This window comes from Vipera ursinii, assembly GCF_947247035.1.
Source record: "Vipera ursinii genome assembly, chromosome: 4".
Lineage (NCBI taxonomy): Eukaryota > Metazoa > Chordata > Lepidosauria > Squamata > Viperidae > Vipera > Vipera ursinii.
In genome coordinates, this window is record NC_139514.1 from 58833896 (window position 1) to 58860318 (window position 26423).

Here is a 26423-nt window from a genome sequence, read left to right on the forward strand (position 1 = left end):
TCTGCTGAGAATGCTCTTCAGCCTGAATGGAAAAGCAGCTGCCTGGCACTATCTCCTGGGCCACGAGAGTTTTCCAGCATTCTGTGCTCTACCTCAAAGTGGGGTTCTGGCCTGGCCCTTGTGTGGTTCTGGTTTTCAACAGGGAGGAACCCACGGTGGCTCCGAGAAGGCCACTACAATGCCTCCAAAGCCCTAACCCCAGGGAAGAGAGGATTCCCTGCTGGAGTAGAAAGAGGTGGAAAATGACTCACCACTTGTATCCAATCCCTAAGGCCAAAGCTGTGTTGACTGGAAGATTATGGCTTTTTCCTCCTTTCCCATCATCAGGGCTTTTTTTGTCATAGAACGCTCAGAACGGAGTTCCGGCACCTTTTTTTTGGATGGAACCTTGTAGGGTAGGCAAGGCGGGTTGTATGACATGTGTGAGTTCCGGCACCTTTTTCTTTTACAAAAAAAAAGCACTGCCCATCATTATAGTGAAGTTCAGCAGAGAAAGGGCCCAATGGCTGATAACCAGGGCTGTGTTCAAAATTCAGTGGCCAGCTTGTACTTTGTATCATCTTGGATGCTGAATAGGAGCGCACGCGCGGGGGGGGCACTTTTTCGGATGACCAAAAGAGAATCTTACTTGTGTCCCTTACTTGCAATCTGAAGTCTAGTGACACCATTATCCTCAGGGTGCAAGAAGGGAAAACTATTACTTCTGCCCCTCCTCAGGTTATCTGCATTTTTGCAAGCTTGTATGTGATTGTCTGAATTGGTTTGCTTTTTTCAGGGGATTTATAGCTAAAAGGCACTCAAGCTTGCTTGGATTGAAATGCCTTGATGAGAAGGCCTGAGCCTTAACCAGGTTACTACTCTCCTTTTCCCAATCAAGGGCCATTTGAATGTCTTTGGGCTATAGTGTTCCAACAGTTTCAATATATGGGGAAGGAACTAGATAAATGAATGATAATTTTAGTTTAGCCAGTTATCCATAATAAGGGAGACACAAGGTAGGTATGTGATAAAGTGAAATGATATCAAGTCTGTCCATGTGACTGTAGAAATGATATTGTTATTTTGGCCCAAAAATGGTTGCATGACTAGATGCTATAAATCAGACATGTCAAACACAAGGCCCGGGGGCCAGATCCGGCCCGCGAAGCGGTTTCATGCGGCCCGCGAAGCCATCCTGGAAACAGTGAGGGAACGGCCCCCACTGCCTTGGCCCTGGCCTAGAGACCCTCCTTCTGCCAGAGACCCTCAAATCTGTCCCACTCCTGCCCAGGCCCCCATAGGCACCCTTGATGCGAACGATGTAGAGCTGGCCATGCCCACCCAGTAGGCCATACGCACTCTAGCCGCGCCCACCCAGTAGGCCACACCCACCCTGGTCATAACCACCCGGCCCCGAGGGTAACCACAATGCTGATGCGGCCCTCAATGAAATTGAGTTTGACACCCCTGCTATAAATCACTAATGCAAAAAATAATGGAATTCCCATCCAAAATTTCAAGTCAGAATGAGCCCAACTTACTCCTCTGTAGGCCATTCCTGTCTCTATTCAGACCTGTAGCTTTTACATAAAGAATACAGAAAATGTTTGGATCCTGACTCTAGCTTTGCTAAATTGGATGAACTGGATGGGAGAAGGCACTGAAAGAGAAAATGACGAAAATTGCTGGACATATTTATTCAGAAAGACCATTGCAATGTCATGTAGTCATTGAAACACAGTCTCAAATAATTGGGAAAGTATTCTTTCCTAGCTGACTATTGGGATAAACATTGGAGTTACACTAGATACACATTTGTATAAAGAATGGTTAGGAATTGCCCTGAGGTCAGATGCTTTTCTAAGAGATTCTGTTTCACCAGCTTGTTCCTAGTAGAGGTGGGACATCTATTATTTGGGTTGGTCAGTGGAAACTAAGCCTGTCCTCTCTTGCTGGCTTGCCTCAACAGTTCTCCCTTACAAACAGCCATCTCTTCTGAGAGCTGAGAGAACTGAACAAGGTTGCAGAGTGTAGCCCATTCAGAGCTTGTCACGGATGCTCGGTGACTGGTTGTCAGAGCAGCAAGAGGCTAGACTCCCCTTTCACACCATCAAGCATGTCACTGGCTTCCCTTTTTTCTGTTTTACCCCAGGAATGACAGGCAGCTCAACCTCCTGCTCTGTTGCAAAGGGCAGCTCTTAGTAAGTCCCTTGGAAACTCTCCCAAGATTTCCTGGCCTAACATGCCAACAGTCAAAATGGCTGGGCTATAAACAGCCATTAGTGGCCAGGGTTCAATTGCAACAGTTCTGGCAGGGTTTGATGTAGGTGCTTAACATAATAAACAAATATTTTCTTCTGAATGATGGTCTTTTCAGCTAACCAAAGTAATTTCATTATTGGTTCTCAAGCTGGCACTCTGAAAACATTTGTATGCCACATATAGTTTAGGCAGATAATTTTAAATGGTCCAAAATAGTAGTAAACACTTTTCTTTACGTTAGGATGCATTACACTTGGATCATTTCCTTAATTTCACCTCCTGTTCAGTCACTGGGTAAATTCCTGACTTCTGCCCCAAACCTTGTCTTGAATATGCAACCAGATTCCCATTCAAAGTATATTTTCTCTGAAGGAGAAATAAGGAGCCTGGGCCTTTCCCACCATTACAGATGTAACTGATTATATCTCCCAGCCATATATATCGAGAACTTGGTGGCTTAAAGTTTCCTTACCTGTGCTTTAAAATAGGTAGTATTGATTTTTCAAGTATACACATATCTTCCTCAAAAAAATTTAGATTTCCAGTTATTCATCTATTATGTATTATGTATAATTGTATTGATAGAATTTGTTAAATTAACTTAAAAACAACATAATACATCACCCAGTGGCAGAGGATCTTCCTTCTATTTTATTTAATAGATTTACAATTAATATACCTATGTCAGAATAATATCACTTAATACTACATATATCCCAACATTAACTCTATGCAGTGAGTTAATCTTGGGATATATGTTTTTTTGCAATCTCTTCAGCATTTAATTGTTTATTTTGTTTGGGAAGAGGCATATCTGCCAAATATGGCCTGAAGTGGCATTGTCAGGAGAGTGCTATACCCCATATGCTGTTTATTCAAGAGATAGGAAGAATAATGTGAGGGAAGGTATAGTAATCCCACCTAGATGGAGTAGTGTTCACTAACCTCTTTGCCACTGATCTAAAATGTTGTTTCTTTCTGGGATGGAGATAATTACTACTTTCCAAATAGTAAACCATGGAGGAGAAGAATGGGAGGCACCTTTATGCGGCGTAAATAAGTAACATATTCCCACAGTTTTCTTGGAAAGATTTTGGAAGTGATTTGCCATTGTCTTCTTCCTAGGGTTGAGAGAGTGACTGGCCCAAGGTCACTTAGCTGACTTTGTCTCTAAGATGGGACTAGAATTCAGTCTCTCAAGTTTCTAGTCCTGTGCCTTAGTCACTACACACATTGGTTCTTTTACACACATAATACTCGGTGATTTCCACGTCCTTCACTGGAAGGAAAGAAGGAGGGAAAAAAAAGTGCTTTCTCTAAGCCTATTCCCCTCCCCCCCATTGTAAAAATAAAATAAAATAGAGGGTTGAGCAGAATTGCACTGGTACATTCTATAAATGATATAGATATGATCACATATTCATCAAACCAGAACTTTTGTTTTTGACAGGCTAGCTCAGTTATTTTTGTTTTCCCAGTGTTAAAGGTTTCAGAAATAAAAAGGCCTTGTGAATTCTCACTCACTTGTTGGCAGAGTCTGTGTGTGTGTGTGTGTGTGTGTGTGTGTTACATGCCTGAAACATGTTTTTTCCTGTCTAGTGACTATCAGTGCTTTGCGTATATACCAGTGTAGGTGCCAATTGATGTATCCAGTAGAATTGCAACCAGTGTGCGTTTTTAATCCCTTCTGCAGTATTCTTAATTGGGTCTACTCAGAAGTAACATTCATTTATTACCCAGGAAGCTGCTTCCAAGTCAGTTTATTTGGGATTACAGTCCAAGCATTTGACTTTGTAAAATAAAACACAGTATATGTTAAAAACATGGCTCTGCATTGGGTAGATGTCCCTGTGTGATAGTTGTGATACAAAATGTGGCTACACAAAATTTGGCTACTTTTGTGCAGCAAAGGCCTATCATAAGAAATCAGGAGACAGTGGTTGGGAAAATAAATGGAATTCTACATTGCTACATAAGAAATTCTATCTACTGCAGCCAGGGGTTTTTTGTGTGTGTGTGTGTCTGTGTTAAATAAACAGCAATTTCAACGTCCTTTATTTTGCTGATGGTGAAATCAGGCGTGCAAGACTGATCCTATCTGCTGTATAAGGCCGAGCCAAGGTGGCCTTGTTTTGCTATTCAGATTTCTACATTCGCATTAAACCAGGCTCCCAGGAAGAGATAGCAGCAGCATGATTTAAGGCGCACTCAAGGAGGGCCATTCAGAGCTCAGAATCGCCTTGAGTTGTTTGTAGTCCCCCCCTCCCTGCCACCCTTATGCCTTCCTAGCTGAGCAAAGCGCTAATGAATTTAATCCAAGCGACACCCTTAGGAAGGAGAAAAGGACTGAATGACCTGGCGGAGGTTGATCAGGCCCGGGGCCTCCTCCATCATGGCAAGGCCTTCTTGATTGATAATGTGCCTTGGTAAAGACCAGCCTCCTGCTCTCCTAGGCATTGTTGCCTGGAAAAAAATAAAAGGGGGAGCCAACAACCAGGCGGAGTTGAGAAACAGGAGCGCAGTGAATCCGTTGCCTGGGCCCAGAGCAGCTAGCAGGGGAAGCCAGGCGGAAGCAAGCCGGCAGCACAGAGATCCCATTCCCCTTTTGGCCAGCCATTAACAGCAGCAGCAGCGTCTCCGGGAGTAATTCACAAGTCGGGCAGGGCACCTACCCACCCGGGATTGGGAGTGAAGTTCTCGTTCGCTTTCGAGAAAGGCCATCTGGAGCGCTGCCGTCTCCGGCTTTTGTCTTTCCCCGGCTGCAGCACAACGGCCTGACCTCTAGGTCAGCGTTTCCCAACCTTAGGAACTTGAAGATGCGTGGACTTCAACTCCCAGAATTCCCCAGCCAGCATAGCTGGCTGGGGAATTCTGGGAGTTGAAGTCCACGCATCTTCAAGTTCCTAAGGTTGGGAAACGCTGCTCTAGGTCAGCTCCCCGAGGAAGAGGCCGGAGGGCGGGGGGGGGGGTGGGTCTGGCCATCGCGACTTCGGTTCCTTCGTCGGCATGTCCCTCCCTCGGCGGGGATTCCGCTCAGCCCAAGGCCGCGGGGAAAGGAGAGAGGCAGAGGCAGCGAAACGCCCACCAAGGCCGCGGCTGGGCCGCTGGGGAGGGAGGCCGAGGAAATTTGCCTTCTCAGGAAATCCTGAAGAAAGGAGGCGGCGGGGAGGTTGGGGGGGGGGGGGGAAACCCAGCGCAGAAAAGGGAGGGGAAGGACAAAAAAAAAAAGCCAGCTAGTCAGTTGTCTCCAGTAGGAACGTGGCTACAGGGGCCTCTGTGCCAGGGGGGAGTGATGGAAGAGTGCAACCTCGATAGGCAGCCCCGCAGGAGAGCCGGCTTAAGCAAGGGCGCGATCGGAGGTTGGACTCGGGCAGTCTGGCTTCAGCCAGGAGCGTGGCGCGTCTGTCTCCCCAGGATTGCCAGGGACTTTATATTTTTAAGATCGTAGTCCTCTTGACAACTCGAGTTCGTTTAAGGCTACCGCCTTAAACCACTAGATAAAGGAGTGATGAAATCGGCTTCAGAAAGTTCGGAAAGAACAGCACTGGAAGGGTTTAAAATCAGGAAATAATTAACTTTGACCAGCTAAGTCTGGGGACTCCGAAAAGGAAGACGAAGGAAAAACATCTTCTTAGCTCTACTTAGTTCAACCCTTAATTTTCAGCTGCCTCTATATCTCTCGTGGGCTCAGCCGATACATTTTAATCTCCACGTTAGTTCTAAAATGTATGTTTTATGAACGGAATTACAGTTTAAAAGGGTGAGTCCTTGTGCTCCTTATTGGACGTGTGGGGGGGGGGGAGGGGGGAAGAGAAATGAGCGCAGAAAACCAAGACTGAATCCTCCCCAAACGGATTTCCTTCACTTCTGAGGAAAATCTTTCCAAAGCATTTCCAGTGCAGGGCAGACATTTCATTTAAAACTTGTTCCCTTCCCCCTTAAGAGCATTTATCCTACTGCTTAGGAAATCGATGTCTTTTTGTTGTTCCTGTCAGCTGTTTAGAAAGCTGAAGAGCTTGTGTGTACACCCAAGGTTTCAGGTTACAAACGTAGGTATTTTTCACTCCTACTTTGAGAGGGGGGGGGAAGAGGTAGGTCCACCCCTTTCTTCTTTTCTACGGTATAAAGGTCCAAGCCAAAATCAGGAACTCCTATAAAATGCTTTCAGACCAGAAAGTTGTTCAAAAGGAGCTCCTATTTTCCTTTAAGCACGAGAAATTTGCATGATTAGAAAAGGGAACTTCAGAAGTGTTCTTGAGTAAAAGCCACATTTTAGACTAGGATTAAATGTAGCTAGGATTCAGGTTTTTAACGTGCTTTCTTTTTCCCCCCCACAGATTCCTGGACGTCTTGATGACAAACAGGCTGGTTACATGGTTTTTCTGGAGTTCTGTATATTGGATCTTCTCTTTCTTCTACTTTTCTTGTCTTGATGTAGACAGTTTATACGCGCTTTTAAAGACTGGGGAGAAAGGGGGTGGGGATATAATTACCACTCGAGTGGGTGATAATAAAATTTCGTTCATTTTCACCGGGCTGGTTTATGGTCCCTTTCCGAACTTGCTACTTTTCATGGTCATTAGCAAGACCTGTCCAGTTAGAAGCAGGTCCCCGCGGAATAGAACAGTGACTTCCTGAAAAGCATGTTTAGATCCTCAGTTCTCTTACACAGTTAGTTGGAAGTTTTTTCGAACAAGGCTCGGAAGTAAGAATCGGAGACGACCGCACAATAACCGCTCAGGTTTCTTACCAAGCCAGAGCCGTAATGCTCAGTGGGGCTTGCTCCAAACCATATGCAGATAGATTGCTGACATACTTAAGCAATCCCTACTGTGCTTTTCCTCACCAGAGATGTATCTCGTCATCCGGCCATAGTTGTCGCGATATAAAAGCCTGTGATGAAACGAAGCCTGGCTTCACTGCTAACGTATCGGCCGAGCACCGGTTGGTTGACACGATAGATAAATCTCTGTAATGAGGAACGGTGCTCCCCTACTCCTGTGATAAATGGTCACGGAATGCGCGCGCACCCCCCCACCCCACTTCTCGAGGTACAGAGTTATTTCCTGTAGATTGCGTCTTGTGAATTCCAGCCACCGCTGAAATGCAGTAAAGAACCACGAGTCGCGAGCGGAAGAGCCGAATAAGCGAGTGATATCAGTCAAGATGGGCGTCACAAACCCGACATTCGCCAGCTGACCTACTAAGTCAAAAATACCACTCTGGCAGCCGGCACGCCAAAGGACCAGCGTCCCAGCGATCCAAATTGTACTGAGGGAAGCCGGCGTGCGAAGCGCTCCCCGCGATTTCCACGTCACAGAGAAAGAAACGTGTTTGGAAATTTCAGAGACAGTAACCCGAGCGTTGCCTTTCAGAAAAATCAAACGGAGGGAAGCCGTTTGTTATTCCGGAAAGTAGCTGCTGGAAAGAAAAAAAAACCAACAAACCCCCGAATGTTTCTCATTACAAGAGAAAAGGCTCGGGGCAACGGGGCGGGGGCGGAAAGACAGAGCATCCCACGACGGGACAAAAATAGCGAATAGGGAAGGCGAGCCAAATGAGGGAGCTGTGGGTGCAGAGCCGATTGACAAAACGCGGGAGGAGGGAGAGACTCGGAAGAGAAACGGCGGTTTGTCTCGCTTCTGGGGAAGCGAGAGGATGGAAAACGGTTCGTTTGGAGGCAAGACTTAAAAGTACAGGTTGGAAGGAAGGCAGAGCACACGCCGTTCCCTGAAGAAAAAAAAAGAAAAAAGAAAAAAGAGGAGGCCTTGAGAGGCATTTCCGTGGGGGGAGGGGAGCGCGCTGGTCAGAAAAGATGGAAAGTGCAACGGGGGGGGGCATGTGGGAAAGGGGTACACTGTGCGTGACAATAGAGCGCGTGGGAGGGGAGGGGGAGACAAAGAAACAGCCCTCCCTGGGCTCTCGGGGATATTGAGAGCAGAGGGGAAAACGTGGCGGCCAGAGAATGGTCTCACCTGGAGAGGTGGCGGGGGGTGGGTGGGGAGGAGGTAAGAAACGGCGGGAGGCTAGGAGGCATCTGCTCCCTTAGCACGGAGAACGACTTCTGCGGCAGGGCTACTTTTCCCTCGCCCTCGTGAAAGCCGAGGGGCGGCTGCGAGAGGCCCAGAAAGGTGCCGCGAGAAGGCTGGGGTGGGTGGGGGAGGGACGGCACCCTGAGGCAAGAACCGAGGGGACAGAGGCGTCGCGCCGGGGCGAAAAAGGCGAGGCAACCCGGGCGGCGAGCGCGGCGGTCTGGCGCTGGTGTCTGGCTGCGCCTGCCGCTGGGGCTTTTGACAGCTTGGCTAAGCGGAGGGAGAGGAGCTTTATGGTAATTGCGGCTCTCCACTGGCCTTCTGGGTAGCGAGCCGAGCCGAGAGTCTCTGGAAGGGGGCGGGAGACTTTCCTTTTTCAACCTCTCTTGGTCAAAAGGAGAGCGGAGTCTCCTCAGGACGCCCTCAGGCGAAGAAGCAGGCAGGGCGTGTGGAAAGGGCGGGGAGGGGGGGGGGCTTGCTGAGACCAGCTCAGTCAGCCAAGAGAGAAAGAACGAAAAGCCAGGAAACGGAGCGAGAGGTGGAGGGGGGCGCAGAGAAGTGGAGGAGGAATCAATTAAGAAGAGAAAGCGAAGAGCCTTGGAACAAGAAAAAAGCGAGGCACTCGGGAGCGAGGGGAGAGAGAGATTCGCTGCGAGAGCACGGCGGAGGCTTTGCTGCTGCTGCTACCTCTGCTTCTGCTGGCGGCGGCTCCCTGAGTGCTAAGCCCGGGGGGGGGGGGGAGGAGAGAGAGAGAGAGAGAGAAGGGGGCGGGGAGGAGGAGGAGGAGGCGGTGCGGGGGGGGGGGCAGCGTGCAGCAGACGGAGCCCGCTCTCCCAGCGGCAAGGTGAGGAAGAACGGCTTTCCCGGTGGATTAAATCCCCAGAGCCAGCTCAGCCACACACACACACACACGCACACACTCACTCACAGCCGCCGCCAGGACACGGGCTCTCCGAAGGGAGGGGGAAAGGAGCCTGTAGGCGCCGCCAAGATCAGTCCCGAGAAGCCACAGCAGCAACATGGCGTTACTAAAGCGGAGCCGGAGAGCAACCGGAGGGAGCCCGGCGGGCTGTTGAACTCAGCCAAGGGAAACGCCGGCGTTCGGCCTCTCTCTCTCTCTTTCCGCCCGCCCGGCCCCACCTGCCTCTGGCTAGTTGAGCCGGGGCCAGTTTGTCAGTCTCTGGGGCAACCTCCGGCCTCTCGCCTCCGAGGTCGGCAAACTTTTCTCGCTCACCTAGAAAACGGACGCGGCTCACTCGGAAAGGGTCAGGCGACGGCAGCGCTGGACTCTTGTGTCCCCGGACCACAGCGTCTCTGGAGCGGAGACTAAGGTCAGTGATCTCCCCGTCGAATGCTCCTCGCGTTTCGCGGAAGCGCCGCGGCGGGCCAGCCACCCGAGGGACCCCCAAGCCTGACTCGTCCGAAGACTCTCGTCTCCTCGCTTAGACTTCTCGGACCGAAGCTAGGCGTCCTTTTCCTTCCACACCAGGTGTGGCTGGGATGCGTACGAAGGTGCGCACGAGAAGGGAAAAGGGGGGGGGGGTGGGGGAAGAAAAAAAAAAAAAAAAGACAGCGCGCGCCTTGCTTGGAGCCTGCCTTTCTAAGGCTGGGCTTGTTGCCAGAATTTATTTCAACTTGAAAGGACCCGGGATCCCAGGAGGAAGGCGGAATGGAGAAGACAGAAAGGTTAGCAAGTCCAGCGGTCACAGCCTAGATGTCCCCTGGCTGAGAATTGCGGGCCGGGTGCTCCGGGGACGGCTGGGTCGTGCGGGCTTGGCTCGAAGTTTGGAAGCAGTTGGGCTGTGAAGCAGTGCGGGGTGTGTGTGGGGGGGAAACGATGGAGAGACGAGAAAAGAGAAGCTGCCGCTCGCGGTCTGTCTGCTCCAACAGGAAAGGGGAGGGGGCAGGGAGAGCTTACAGCGTCTCGTTCTCTTTTATCTTTCCGATTTGGAAAGGCCTGCAGAAGCCCCACCTCTGGCAGCCGCCACTTTTCGGCTCCCAGGGGGAAAGGGGAGAGTGGGTGGAGGGGAAAAAGAAAAAAGAAGCTCAGAGCTCGATCGACGAAGCTTCAGGGCCCCGGGAAGTATTGTTGGAAAGCCTCTTGGCTCGGGTCCTTGTGGATCGCTGAGCAGCGGACTAAAAAAAGATGAGTGCCGGGAACTGAAGAGCGACGTGTGGTCGAGGAAAAAAGACTTCGGGATCTCAGTGTGTGGTGGGTGTGCTTGTTTTTCCTAGGGACTCTTCGAGAAAGCCTGCGGGGGCAGTGACTGGTTTGTTGTTGTTTTTTCCATCGGTGGTTTTGGAGGCCACTGGAGACTCGATTTGGCGGGGTGGGGAGGGGGAATGTTCCGGGGATAGTATTCCGTTTCAAAGAATGTGTGTGTGGAGACCGTGGGGTCTAATATAATAACAGTTGGGAATCTCGCGGGTCCGTCTCGTCTTCCTTGTAGCTGCGGGGAGCTTCAAAAGTTGTCTGGGAGTCCCCGGGGCAGAGAAAGGGGCAGCAAGGCTCTTTGCAATCCCCTCCCCCCCCTTCCCCGTCAACTCCAGGGATGCCAGAGCACCGTGTCTGAAGCACGTAGCTCCTTTGCGTCTCGCCCAGCTGCTTCAGGGGCGAGCTTTCGCTTGCGACGCTTCGCTCACCTTCCGTGCTGGCGTGCTGGCTGCATCTCAAGCTCGCAAGAGCGGGGAGACGTCGTCGGTTCCGGAAAGAGGGCTGGGTCGAGAGGAATGCCCTACCGCCGCGGTAGGACTCATATATATATATATATATATATATATATATATATATATATATATATATATATATATATATATATATATATATATATATATATATATATATATATATATATATATATATATATATATATATATATATATATATATATATATATATATATATATATATATATATATACGTTTTATTTTAATGGCGATCGCCCAGGAGCCTGTTTCCGCATTATTCTTCTAACGATCCTCCCTTTGGGGTTTCCGTCTGTTCCGAGGAAGCCAGTTGGGTTTGCGTTTCGTTTCTGAGAAGGGCGCTGACGGAAGGACGACCTGTGCCGAATCCAAGATCTGTCAAGGTTTTGTGAACTTTTGCCTGCTCCAGGCTCCTTGTGAAGGAGGCCCAGGGCAAAGGGCTCCCTGAACGGGGCCCCCTCGAAGTCTATCTGCCGACCAAGATAAGAAGCGGGATTTCACCCCTCCCCCCCTTACGTGAGAGGACGCCAAACGCCCTTACAAGCCTCTCTCTGGGGCATTGGAGACAGAGCCTACAGGTCAAAACCAGCTGTCCTGGGGCATTAGCATTCATCCTTGGCAAATGGGTCCCCCTTTCCCTCATGCGCCTATTTTCGTGCTGCTAAGCCCCATTTCTAGCCACTATTTGTCGTTTGTTCGCTCGCTCGCTCTGGCAACATTGTTTTGAAAATACTGTAGTGGCCCCAACAGGCTTGTCCCGGGATGCGATGCCCTCAAGATAGGGATAATAGCGATTTTCAAAACGTTTCCCTTACAGCAAAAACAGTGGAACTGCTCCAGGCTAAAGAGAACCGGGGGGGGGGGGAATTGTGTTTATTCTCAGGTCTCCCGCTCAACCCCTTTTACAAGTCTTCTATGCGTTTCCGTGGATGGTGGTCGGTTTGTTTTCATGAGAATAAAAGAAGAAAACCCTTATTTGATTTTAAGAGGGCTGTAAAGAAGGGGTTTGATTTTTTCCCCTCCCCCACCCTCTCTCGAGCTGGGTTTAAACTCAGAGAGTCCTCAGAATGGGTAGTTGTGCGTTTCTCCAAAGTACCCTTGACAAAAGAGTAGTGGCAAGACGCTGTAGGTTCCCCACCCATGGCGGTATTTGCCATCTAGTTCACACCATAGAAACTGCCTTGTTTCGAAGCAAGGGCGGGGAGGCCAAGAAACTGGGCCTGTGGGCTAAGCCCCTTCGAGGCTTTGATTAAACTTGGGCATGCCTGGGAGGCCTAGATTTTAGCCTCTTCTTTCTCCCCTCCCCCCCCCCCCCGCACTGGCTTTATTATATCTGGATTTTATATCTCCCCGTTCGTTTACAGAATAGAAAGAGAAAGGAGTGGTGCGTCTCTGGCGAGTGCTAAAAAAAAAAGCAGGCAAAATCCCATTTTGTCCGGCACGAAGGTGGACATTTTCTAAGCATTCTGAATGTTCTTTAGGGCTGGTAGGGCAGACAATTTCTTTTATCCTCCACACTTTCTCGAAGGTGAGATACCGTAGAACAATCGAGGGGGGGGGAGAAAGAGAGGCTTTCCCCCCGGTATTGTTTCGGCCGCCTATGATAGATCGGTCTAGACAGCCGTTCAGGCTCCCTCCGAGCGAAAGAACCGGAGCCTGAAAAGGGAGCGTGGGGGGAGAAGCAGAGGAAAAGGTCAGCACGCTATTCGGTGCTTGAGAATGGGTGTTGTTAACCCTTCGCGGGTCAGGGCCGCAACTCAAATTTTTGTGCGTTGAAGGAACAGGCCAGGTTAGTCAGCGGCTACGATCGTGTGCCCTCTTTAGGGCAGATCGTAGTGAACCCTTAGGTTGCTCGCCCTTGCTGCCGCCTAAATGCCTCCCGAATATCAGCTTTCCCGCCCCCTTTTCCAGGCGAGTGCCGGAGCCTTCCGTTCCCAAAAGTTTCCTCTTGTTTGGGAACTCCGCTGAGCGCGCTTAACCCCCACGTCCTGGTAATGCAGAGCCAGACAAATAGCCAGGAGCAACTAGGCAAGGCAGACGTGGAGGAGGGAGAATCATGCTGGAGAACGACGGGTCGCTTTTCCCTAGGATGGAGAGTGTGTGTGTGTGTGTGTGTGCGCGCGCGCGCGTGTGCCTGACATAAAAGGACAAAGCTCAGGCAGAGAGGAGCTCTCCGGGCAAAGATCTCCCGGCAAACAACCTTCGGAGCAGAATCCAGTTTCCTTCTTCAACGGCGGTGGTGGGTGGGGTTTGGAAAGTGGGGAAGCGCTTTGGTCAGGACTGACTTTGTTCCACACTGCTGGGCTGGGCTGGGCTGGCTTCTTTATATCCGTTTCATACGAACGGACCCAAACCGGGCATAAACTCACCCTCCGCTGCCTCGAAGCGCTTTAGACTTGCCTGCAGACTCAGAGAGGGTAAATAGTGGCTCTGACTTTGCGAGCACGTCTCGATTTATGCTCCATTTTCTGAGATCGGGGAAGGGGGAACGAGGAGACTACCGTACCCCAAGCCACTCTCGGAGGAATACAAACGCCCAGCCTTTCCGAGGAAACGTCCCCCCGCCGCCCGCCCTGCTTCGGGTCGCAGACCCCTTTTCAGCCCCGGGGAAAGCTGATTTGCTTTGGATTTGCCCTGCAGCGCGGATCAGCTTCTCTCTCTCTCTCCCTCTCTCTCCCTCTCCCTCCCTCTCTCTCTCTCTTTGTCTGGAGCTCAGACTCCCGGCGCTCCAGCCCTCTGGAAAGGTTCCCGATGAGGAGTCCACACAGAGCCAAAGCAGGCAGCTCGGCAGTTCTTTTTTTGCACGTCACATCTAAATACATCGGTAATTAGATGGAAGCACCGCCGGAAATGATAGATTGGCTGCATAGCTAATAGGGACGAGGACAAATAAAGCTTACAGCGCCTCGTCCCCCTTCCCTCCCTCCCTCCCTCCCCCCGAATAAGTGGGGCCCTGGAAATCAAGCCCAAGATCTGGAGCGAGAACTGAAATTACACGTCCTCTGTTTTAGGGCTGTAATCAACCAAACAGATGAGAGTCTCGGCTGCTCTCCTGCTGCAAGCGGCTCTTGAACGTGTTTGCTGCAGGGCGGCGGGAGGAGGGAACTCGGGAGCCTTTGCAAAACCCTCCGGGTGTCTCTGCTCGCTAAATATATACACCCAGGAGACAGAGGCGGGGGTGGCGGGTGCGCGAGAAAGAACCCGATCCGTTAAATGGAACCTTAGACCGGTGTCTTCACTCCCCAAACTCGCCCTGGAGCCCACGTTAAGCGCCCTTCTGGAAATGAAGGGGTGTCGGTGCAGAGACGCTAAGGAAGACTAGCATTTGGGGTCCAGCGATCCAAAGCTACGGGTGCCGCAATCCTAAACGGCAGCCACCGCCAAGAGTGCCATCTGGAAGGGGTGTTCTGTTGGCTCTCTGCTGCTTTGGGCTGTCCGATTAGCCCCTTTCCTTCCATCGTCCTTCTTTTGCATTTGTATAGCGCTTGACGTGCTTTTTTTTCCTCCAGACGAATGGGGCAGCCTAAGCAGACTCTTACTAACAACGAAGGTTCACTGAGTTTATTGTTTAAAAAAGCTCTTCCCTGCCCCCCACTCCTTTCTGTTTCTGATGTAAAACCCACTGTTGACATTGCTGCAGGCTTCCTAGGCCCTGCTCCCACTTCCTATTCCAAAGCAGAAGGGTTGAAAAGAAACAGCTACCTGAGCAGCGTGAAAAAGATATCTTAATTGCACCTTTAATTATTTTTTATAAATAACTCGAAGTGGCAAACGTAGTTAATAATTCCTATTTTCTTCACAACATCATCCTTTAGGGCCCACAGAGTGACTGGCCCAGTGTCACCTTACCTGGCTTTCATGTCTATGGCAGAGTCAGAAATCTTTGGAGGGAGAGAAGGTGGACAAAAGCCACTTTTAATACTATTATTTGAGAGACAATAGTATTTAATGTTTTTGTGTCAGCCGTTAAAATTAAACAGAGTAACAAGCTCTTCTACAAACATAAGTGAAACAAGACAGTTGATCCTCCTCTTTCAGAGTTTGTGCCTGAATTATTCTCTCAGAGAACTAACTTTTCAGTCCACACAGGTAGTTTGGAAAAGGGTGTTCTATCAGTAACCTCCTTCAGGAAAGCTGTCTGCAATGAGGACAAATCAGATCAGTGTTATGCTCCACCTGAGCTTAGAGGAAGGGTGGAGTATGAAAGTGGCAAATAAATTTGTCTTGTAAGATTGCTTATCGGTCCTAAAAGGCACACCTCAATGCTGAAATAGAAGGGGTGTGTGTGTGTGTGAAGAACACAGGAACTTTTTTTTTTCTTCACAAAAGGGTGCATTAGGTCATCTAACCAAACATTAGGGTGTTCATTGATTCTTTCTGTTCTGGACAGGGTTTCTAAGCTTTCAAGTCCTACTCCGGCCTGTTATCAACTGGTATAAAAGGAAGGAAAGAGTAGTCACAACAAAGTCCATAAGAAGTTCCTGCTTTACATTGCAACAGGAGCAAGATTTATAGGACATTAGCACACACTCATTTAGGCTGATTCCCCCCCCCCCCCACTCTGGGCTTTGTAATTTGAGCCCATAGACTGAGCTCATACCGCTGTTAAGCCATGCTTAACCTTGGTTTATTGAATAAATTACAACTGGATGGGTTGGTTGCAATGCTGTGTCATAAACCATGGTTTACAAATCCAGTGACTGATTTGCTGTAACACACCAAGCTACTACTTTATAGCTTAACATGCTGTGTGAATATGGTCATAATATCACTGAGTTTAATGATGCTTGCTTCCAGATGACTTGTGGATTGTTCCTGGGGATTCACTTATGCAAGCTGCTTTTAATATTCGGTTGGGTGTTGTACCTTAAAATTATGGGATGCCAATCAATTGTGTTTATTTGTGGAAGCATGTTTAGACATGGCGTGATTTAATCCAATAGGTTGAAGATTCTCAGTCATCCAGGTAGACTTGTCTGGAAATTGAGTCATGGCAACTGGACTTCTTGTTGGTTCAAAGGTTCTCTTATTAGTTCAAAACATTTTAGCTGGTTACCTAAGTAGCTTCTTCCGTCTGACCAAGTACCCCAATTTGGTCCAATGAATAAATCCAGTCTGTGTGCGCCCTGTAGGGTTATGCATTCAAAAATGGACTCTCATGGCTCTTTGTAAGAGTTGATTTCAAGAACATTTTTTAAAATTCTGTGAGAATTGATTGTGTTAAGTAGTTTGCCCAAGACCACCTACACTGTTCCTAAGGAATCTGGGATTTTTGCCTAGTTGGTCATTAATTTCTTCATTTTTGGATGCTAGGTTGTGGAGATTTTATGGATTGGATTTATACACAGCAATCCTGCAGAAGCTGCAGTCTAATTTGACTGCTAATTTGATTTATAGCTATGTATCTCCTGTCTAAGCCACTTCATGTTCCGTGTTTCCTTTCCAGACAGGCTACACAATAGCAGCACACACACTCACCTTCAGTGTTTGGTGTGCATGGGGAAAAGAAAAAAGAACAGGGATTTTTCTTCCCACCCCACCCCCTTCAGCAATCTAACCACTTAAATAGATCAAGCAGATTCCTTCCGGAAAGCCTGACTAACATCCTTTTGCTGTATCAATGGATGGGTGGGGGGACTGAATGCAAGGATCCTCTGTCTTGGAGAATGAGCAGAGGCCTCATTTACAGATGGGGGGGGGGATTTCCTACATCCTCAAGCAGTGCTGACTTAATTTAATCCTCCTGTCCTTCTACCAAACAAGGCCAATAAGTGAAAATTTCTTCCTTAGAATCTACCTCTCTTTTCCTTAGTCTTGAACCTTTTAGCAAACTGCAGAAGGGATCTTTCTAGGCAGAAGTTAATGAATGTTTCACAAGGGTTCCTCTGGCATGTGCAGTGCCTGACTTAATGGATGAGCTGACTTACCAGCAGAAAGAGGCCACCAGCTTGTAGAGGGTATTCCCTCCCCCCACTCTGAAAATTAGATTCTCTTCAAGAAGTCCCCCCCCCCCCCCCGCAGGTATTAGCTTGGTACCCAAAGCATTTTTTTCTTTCCTTCCTTTAAAAAAAATTATAAAATTCTAATCACAGAGAAGCTTATATAGGAGGTATTTGCCTTATAGTGTATACAGTATTGAATGCCACAGTAGAAGGATAATATCTTATTTCTTGTTTTTTATGCTTACAGTATACCCAAATAAATACAAAACAATATTTTGTCCATTATATCCAATGTGAGGCGATGTGTTAAGGAAGGTTGCATAGAAGATGATCCTTCAACTGAATGAAATATAATTTTCTGATTTGCAAGACAGTTTTGAACATAATCTTACTGTGCACCACCAGCTCCTGGTATTATTTTGTAGAAGATGGACAATGATCAATTTACATTGACCTGGGGCTTGGTAAGCTTTTAGATGGTAATTGCCATATTGATTTGCATGCCAAAAAGAGGGAAATCTGCTAAAATTAAACACTGCAAGCTAAATTAAACCAGATTTAATGTTGAGGTACAAATGCTAAACGACTTATTAACTCTGCTGGTCTTCAGTTTTCAGAAGTATAAAATGAGGAGGAGGAGGAGGAGGTGGATGGCTTCCATTCCCTTGAACATTATCTTACATAGCTTTAGAGTAGGGGTAGGCAACCCTGGCTCTTTTATGACTTGTGGACTTCAACTCCCAGAATTTCTGAGCCAGCACACGAGTCCACGAGTCATAAAAGAGCCAAGGTTGCCTACACCTGCTCTAGAGTCTAGAAAGACTAGAAGTCTTCAGTGATACCACAATCCCTATCCAGTGTGTGTGACTGTGTATTATTAATTGAAAGGAAATGCTAAAACGTCCTGGCTTCCAGAAGACAAAAGCTGGGTTTTAACTTAATAATTAGAGAATTTTAAAAAGAAAAACCAGAAATTTTGGCAGCATCAGCAGCCCTGGAAACTGGTAGAGAGACTTGAGTGAAGTTAGGAGACTATTGGGGGGGAGTTGGGGTTTTGCACTGAACCACGTTTCCTTAGAAGAAAATCTTCTGCACATTTTGAATCCATCTTGTTTAACAGTGCCCAGAAAATTCAGAAAAAGAAACCCATTTTCTCCTTACCCGTTTCTCGCACCTGTTTAAAAGTCATGCAAAGTAACCTGCTGCAAGAGAGTCCACTCTTTATATTAGAAAACTCTGTTTGCAGCATATTATGAAAACTTGTTGTTGTTGTTGTTGTTGTTGTTGTTATTATTATTATTATTATTATTATTATTATTATTATTATTATTATTATTATTATTATTAGTGCCCTTTATGTCTAATTGCCCAGTAAAGCTATCATCCTATGCAGAACTGTTTGAACAAATATGAGTGAATAAAAAATGACTGGCTTTTGAGTAAATGTTTTCTAGGATGGTACTGAAACTCTTTTCCATCAAAGATTGAGAACGGGCTAGCATTTTACACGGAGAACTAGCTCATATAACACATTTCTTGGAAATAAAGCTAGAAGCTTTTGTTTAAGTCTAAGGATTAATATATTGATTTAGTACCAACACCTTGATTTTTGTAGTTGTAATCTTGTTATTTGAAAATATTTTTGTTATTTTGAGGTTATATAGCTATCACAAAGATTCTGTGTTAGCTAAAGTTGTATAAGTGTGCATAAGACTGGTATAGATCTATCTATCTATCTATCTATCTATCTATCTATCTATCTATCTATCTATCTATCTATCTATCTATCTACTTACCTACCTACCCATCCATCTATCACTGGTGCAGTTACACCTGTAGTTATACTGTAGGTTTAACTGCACCATTAAGAAACCATCAATACTGCAGCATTTCAGCAAAGCAATACCTATCTACATTTATTTCAAAAGAAATAGATGTTTAACTAGGGCATGGCTCCCATGATTAGGAATAAAATCAATTTCTCACTGAAAAATAAAATTGCAATTGAACAGTTTTAGATTTAGTTTTTGAAGTTCTTGAAAGTGAAAAAAAAAGCTGTGTTGTTCATTAGACAAGGGGTCCCCACCTCTAGGCCATGGCCTACTACCGGGCTGCAGCCTGCTCAGAATTGGGCTGCACAAGCAGCAGGCACTTGCACTCATGCACACAGCTCCATTTATGTGAGCAGCATGCGCGTGCACCCACTGTTTGTGCAAATGGAGCTGCTGAGCAAAATGACTTATGACCCCTGTCCAAAGTGTCCATAGTCACAAAACAAAATCTGGACATTTGGCAATCTGCCCACCCTTACAACTGACTGCAGGGACACAGCAGTGCCCCCTACCTATTTCTCCCCCCCCCCCCGATCCTGCTCTGCTGGGTCCCTCCAGGCCGTGGACCTGTTTCCCACCCTGCTGGGTTCCATACCTTCCTCCCTATCACCCATCACAGCTTGGTCGCTTACCGTTTCCTTAGATTTCTGCCACCTGTCCTTCCTACATGGAGACTGCATCTGGGAAGGAGAACTGGCCGATCTGTTCCTCAGCCTCCCTATACAACATGGAGGCTATGTGGTGCCATCCTGGAAATTGGCCAGGATGTCTTTCAAAATGGACACAATGAATAATGGTTGCTCTCAAACTGAGGCCCACTTCCGGGACAGAGCCATTTGACCTCTGTGTAGAAGGCCATGTGGCAGATTGGCTGCTTTCCAAAGGAGATCTATGAAAAAGGCAAGTGACTGAGCCATGACAGGAAATGGTGAGGAGGGTGTAAGACCCAGTGGGGTGGTAAGCAAGTCCGAGGCCTGAAAACGCTCAGTGGGGTAGGAAGTGGAGGCCCAGGCCAGTCTGCAGCACTTCCCGAGCTTACATGTGGCTTGCCCAAGAGCTCCCAAGGCCTCCTTCACCCAGAGGCACTCCATGCTCTTCTTAACCACCAGCAGTCTCTCTTAACAACCACAGTGGGGAAAGCAAAGATTGTGATCATTAAGCAAAGCAATCACATGGGTGCCTCCCTTACTTAATGGACATTTACACCTGTAAGCTGAGCACAACCTGTAATGAGATAGAGAGTCTAGAGAGAAACATGCTTTTTTGGAAATAAGCCGTACCTGCAATGTAGTGTTTGTTTCCTTAGCAAATTCTAGGAGACTGTTAGGAAGAACAGCTTCATTCTGAGAGGTGTGTGTTTTTAAGAACATGATCAGTTATAGTCATCTGAATAGTAACACTGAAGTTATTGAAAGTAGATTTATGGAAATATAGGTAGTCCTTAACTTACAACCACAACTGAGCCCCAAATTTCTGTTGCTAAATGAGACAGTAGTTACGTGAACCATTGTAGTTGTTCAGTTAGTAACATGGTTGTCACGTGAATCTGGCTTCCCCATTGACTTTGCTTGTCAGAAGGTCAGAAAATGTGATCACATGACCTCAGGACACTGCAGCCATCATAAATATGAGTTGGTTGCCAAGCATCTGAATTTTGATTACGTGACTGTGGGGATGCTCAAGGGTGGTAAGTGTGAAAAATGGTCATGTCACTTTTTTCAGTGCCTTCAAACTGTCAGTAAATGAACTGTTGTAAGTTGAAGACTACCTGTAGTTTTTTTTCCCCTTCACATTGCAAGAAGAAAAAATCTGGAGACAATTAGAATTTGAACATTCTAGGCAAGATATTATATACGCTACTTGTATCAAGGGATGTGGTGGCTCAGTGGGTTAGGACACTGAGCTTGTCGATCAGAAGGTCGGCAGTTTGGTGGATCAAATCCCAAGTGCCGTGTAGCAGAGTGAGCGCCTGTTACTCGTCCCAGCTTTTGCCCACCTAGCAGTTCGAAAGCACGTAAAAATGCAAGTAGAAAAATAGGGACCACTACGGTGGGAAGGTAACAGCGTTCCGTGTGGTGGGAAGGTAACAACGTTCCGTGTGCCTTTGGCGTCTAGTCATGCCGGCCACATGACCACGGAGACATTCTCGGACAAGCGCTGGCTCTTCGGCTTTGAAACGGAGATGAGCACCGGCCCCTAGAGTCGGAAACGACTAGCACGCATGTGTGGGGGAACTTTACCTTTACCTTACTTGTATCAAGATTGTAGCTTAATCTCTGATGTGCAGAAAGACTCAGGACTCAAATTTCATACAATGTTCTTTTTTCTAGAAATCAACAGGTTGTTGCCCTGAAAAAAAATATCTAGAAAGAGATTTTTAGGACTTCCAGCTTCTCAAGCATCTGGTGTTTAGTAGAATCTTTTAAAAAGCAATTTAAACAAGTTGCTTCCACACATTAACTACATGTCTTATGAAATATGGCAAAAAAACCCTACACATTTCAGAATAATGGTTTTCACACAGTTAAAATCCTATGCAATCGAGGCTTCTGTAAATACAACCGTATTAGTGGAGGGTTCTCACTGAGAATGATTTGTATATATGAATGGTGGGAAAGTGGATCAACTGGTAATACTAGGAGTGAAGCTCCATAGAATGGTATTGTTCCACATGTACACATTGTGTCAGCCAGTTTAGATAGTACCCATATACTGACATGATATGATCAGATTTATATATCATTTTCCAAATAAAGCAAAATCACAAATTGTATACATGAAATCAAAGAGATTTTGCATACTGGCTGACTTGGCTTTATCACTAAATTGTCTGCTATGATCCTAATATCTCTTTCCTGGTTGACTGTCACAAGATTGACTTCATTATATGCAATTATGATTTTTATTCCAAGTGTTTTGAATTATTTGTAAAGTTTATTGATTTATATTGATTTATATTTTCCATTTTGTTCCCTATTCACACACGTTGGACAGTTTCCTCAGGTTGTCTTCATTGATTATTAGAATTTAACTATAACACGGCAGATAAGATAGTCATTTATCCTGGGCTTCATATGAAAGTATGAATATTTTAAATAGCCCCATCTCATACTAATTTCATCCGAGAATAATGTTTACATCCTAGCTAAGATTTCACCAATTATTAATCTTACAAAATATTTATCTTTTTATCTGATGATTGTTATATTTATTTAAATAGCCATTGGTGTGTACGTCTGTCAAATAACAGGTAACCCTTATACCTGATTATCTCTATCCACGTTAGTGAATTGAAGACAATCCAGGAAGACTTCCCAGTGAAAATATATTGAATTGCGCCTTTTTCCTGATTTCCAAAATATATAGTGTACCAAGTTCACTATATATGCTAGATTACTTTTAGGTTTTTAGACATTTACTTCTCAGTAACTGTTCTTGCTTGCCTTAAATGCATTTTTATTTGGAGTTGAATTGTTAAGTTTTGTATTTCTGATCAGGGCAAGTGATTTTTAAAAAAATACATTTTCATCTTTCTATAGTTTCCCCAATACTGCTATTTAATAAACTGACATTCCCTTAGATGTTTGGAATTCTTTCTAATCTTTGGCAGGAATAGTGACTATATTTGCAAGATAACACTGGATCACAAACTACATTACACTGTACTGTAATGTGCTGTGTGTATCAGCTTGGCTGACATACTTAGCTCAGTATTGTATTAAGCCAGAAAATCAGCTTAAATTTAGTTAACCACAAGTGCCTGGTGCAAATGTAAAGATGAGTTGGTAATCTTGTAGATCAAAATAAGTAAAATTTACTCCAATTTGTTTTTTGTAGTTTACATTGGAAGCCTGTCTATAACTGTCTGTGTCCATACTTGGAAATATGCTCCAATAAATTCAGGACTTACTTTCAAACTGGACTATCTAATGTTTAGAAAGCTGAAAGGCAAAATACGGTAGTCAAAAGAAATGTAATGAAATGTGTTTGGTAGAGAAGGACAAGAGAGAGAGACAGAGTGCTTCAAAAAAAAACAAGTTTGCAGAGAAATATTTTTTGAAATATTAATTTAAGAGTAATTGGCTAATTTGAAAGTCACAGTTGGGTGATTAAGCTCCTAAATTCAGAATCTATGGTTGCAATGAAAAACCAAATGTAGGAGTTTAAAGGTGCTTAAGTAACTCTTGCAAAGTTTTGTATTTTAAGTCCCAGTTTCCTTAAGTGTTTTCAGTGAGCCTAGGGCTGAAATTCTGTTGAACCCAAGGATTGTTAAGTTTGGAAACACATTAAAACAGCAAAACAAAAGACTGAAAGGAGTTTACAAGGTCTGGCTAGGCCTCCCTTCAAGTTCAGAAATCCTCAGAGCAGGAAGTGACCGTACTGTCTCCATTCCCCCTTTGCGGTTCCTGTGATCTCGATCTTGTTTTCCTCTGGTTACTTCTTGGCCCAGTGCATCCTAGGGCTGTGGATTCCGCTTGGTCTTACCCAAGAACCTGCACCACCCCTTCCTGCCAGCTCCTTCCTAATCATTTCTGGAGACACAGTGGACCAGCTCTTAAAGGAACAAAACATCGCTTTGGAGCGAGTGGGTACTTGGTCAATTTGGATGGCTTTGTTTCAAGCATGATATAGAGAGTTGAATCATGTTTGGGTTTATGCCATTTGTATTGTGGGGCAAAAGCAGCTGACCAGGACATTCAGTTAATCTAATGATGGGGGATTGATCTGAGTGGAGCAAATTGTAAATATTTCCCATAGATCCTATGCCTTTCTGATTCCAGATGATATAAAATGTTGAGTGTCCCCAAACCTAGGAATATGATTGTAACACTGAAAAATACGGAGCTCAAAAAGGCTTCTTATCAAGAAAACATAGCTGGGGACTGACTGCCTTAAGAGAACAGCTTCTTTGCAAATGAACAAAATTATGAAGGAGCTGTGTCTGCTTTGAAATGCTGCTTTATTCTAGTCATTCTGAGAAGCAAGAACTTTGAGAAACTGTGAGCCTAGTGCAGCTGCTTCAAGGTGGTTGTTTTTTAAAAAAATATTTTAGAAAAAAGAACATACCCCAATCAGATTTGGTTCATCTTTTCTAATCAGGCAATGTTATACCTTTTATGTACAGATTTTTGATAACAAAGTAGGAAGGAGACTCATGGAGGCAGGCATAAACTTGTGAGCTCAGGTTTCTTACTAAGTTCCTGAAGGAAAAGTCAGCATCTGATTGAAGCTACACTTGGTTCTTAGTTCCCAGGGGTACAACAGTTCAGAAATACGAGAGTGCCATGTAGTTCTCTCTCTCTCTCTCTCTCTCTCTCTCTCTCTCTCCTTCCTCCCTTGTCCCTTCTTCCTTCCCTCCCCTCCCCTCCTCTTCCTCTAAATCCTTTGTGCTGAAAGAGGTTTACAAGGCATGAATTGCTATTCTCTATTAAAAGAATGTGTGGTGGCCTTTGCTGATTTAGTTAGCAAGAGTTGGATTTTTTAGTACTTTGCATACACAGAACCTCCATAGTAGAGGTATTTGCCAGCTTGGTTGAGACAATGGTTACAACTGACCACAGGGGGCTCAACTGCTTGAATACTTGGACTCCCTTACTGGGGAATTTGGCTAGAAAGTTGAGATAAATGCAGCCTGTTAGTCAGAAAGCCTACAGCTGGGAATTAGGAAGCATTTTATTTTTCTTGCTAGTTGGATCAGAAATGCTTGCCTCAAGTCATCCAATGCTACTGTTTCAAATGGCTAGCCACGTGATTTTTTGTGTATTTACCTGGAAGTAAGTTCTCTTGAACATATCAGTTTGGCCTCTTGGGAAGTGAGGCATTGCTGACAAAAAAAAAATCTAGCAGGATTTTTGTTTACTTTGAAGAAGGGCCCCTAAAGTTTGTAGAGGTATTGGTAAATGTGACATTGTGGGGGAAAAAATAGCCTGGTCTTTGCATAGTTGTTCAAAAATAAATCTAGTGAAACTTCTAGATATAGTAACATTCTATCCCTTCTGCTATACCAGTTACATGGAAATAACTAGAGTAACCTTATTCAACCTGATGTACTCTAGATATGTAGGGCATTCATTCTCATAGCCAGCAGAAGGGATTATGACAGTTAAGAGTACAGTTGAGTTTGAAGGGGCACCAGAATGATGAATATTGATGAACAGGACCAAACTATTTGTTCCTAAGGTAGCCTTTGATTGTAATCCTATATTACACAGTAGTATTTAACTTGGCAATCATTGTACATACATGTGACTCAGTACAACTGTATTCATGTATAAAACTTATTGTCAATTTATTTTTTGCTTCCACGTGTGGCTTTCTTTTTAATCATATGGCTGAAAGGCTTTTTAAAGAACACATGAATATAAACAAAATACCAGTGTAATAGAAGGGCTACTTACAGTCTAGGTATGTTCTTCTGGAACTGGACCTGAAAATGCAAAAGCACAAAAATTAACTCTCTTCTTGTAAAAAATAATTAAATTTGCACACTGAATTCACACAATGTGAATGGATTTAGGGCCAGAGATGAAGTTTTGTGCCTGTTGGTGCCTCCTAAGAGGCACTCTTTGAGACTTGGTTTCATAGTTCTACCACCTGGTCTCCCTTCTAGTCCAGGCAGATTTTTAAGAATGGGTCAGTGAAAAGGACTAATTTTTCAAGGAAAAAGTCAGCACTGAATTTGCAAATGCAGCAGGGAGCAGTTCTGCATACAAAAAGCAGGCTTAGCTGAACTGATACTTCTGTCCAAAGGGCATAGCATCTGTCCAGTGCTCCCTTCTGTGCTTCCCATAAGTGGTAGATGAATTTTATTTTTCCATGTCCCCAAAGGAGCAGGAGTGGGAATGAATTTTACAGTTAAAGTACACCCATCTTAGAACATCCTTGTGAGACAGAACACTCTGGGTTTGATCCAGGCCATCACAGCCATCCTCCATGGATGTAAGACAACTTATTATGCCTTCTGTTGCTAAAGTCCCTGAGTAATCATAGAATCATAGAACTAGAAGGGTCCTCAGAGGTCTTCTAGTCCAACCCACTGTCCAAGGAAGGAGTCTTTATACCATCCCAGACAAATCAAATGTCCAATCTTTTCTTGAAAATCTCCAACAATGGAGCACCCACAACTTTGTGAAGCAATCTGTTCCATTCGTTAATGTTAATTGCTCTCACTGTCAGGAAATTTTTCCTTAGTTTCAGATAGACTCTCTCTTTAAGGAGTTTCCACCTCATGCTTTTTGCCCTACCCTCAAGTGCTTTGGAGAATAAGTAAACCCCCTCATCTCTATGATTGCCCCTGAAATACTGGAAGAGAGCTATTGTGTCATCTCTAATTCTTCTCTTCATTAGCCTAGAACGCACCTAGTTACCTTAACCACTCATCATTGTATAGTCTTATCATCTTTGCTGCTGTTCTCTGCACTCTTCCCAAGGACTTTTCTGGTATTGTGGCGATCAGAACTGGACACAGTATTCCAAGCTTGGCCTCAGTAGTGCAGTATAGAGCAGTACTATCACTTCTCTGAGCTGGATACTATCCCTCTGTTGATGCAATCAAGGACTATTTTCTTTTTTTTTTGGCACTGCAGCATGCTGAGCTAGTTTATACTTAAATGGTGGTCCAGTAGGAGACTTAGATTTCTCTTACGGTTACTACTGTTGAACCAGGTATA

The 26423-nt window shown here is 45.5% G+C and overlaps 1 protein-coding gene across 6 annotated transcripts in view; it reads left to right on the forward strand.

The window, feature by feature from the left end:
* Positions 1-9102: 9102 nt before the first annotated feature.
* BCOR (BCL6 corepressor) overlaps positions 9103-26423 on the forward strand; it is a 75486-nt gene continuing 58165 nt past the window's right edge. For 4 of the 6 annotated variants that reach the window (XM_083362054.1, XM_083362058.1, XM_083362060.1 and 1 more), the window contains exon 1: positions 9103-10485. The gene's annotated coding sequence lies outside the window, so the exon portion shown is untranslated. The remainder of the gene's footprint in view (positions 10486-26423) is intronic. The other 2 variants (XM_083362055.1, XM_083362056.1) reach the window with 2 other exon arrangements.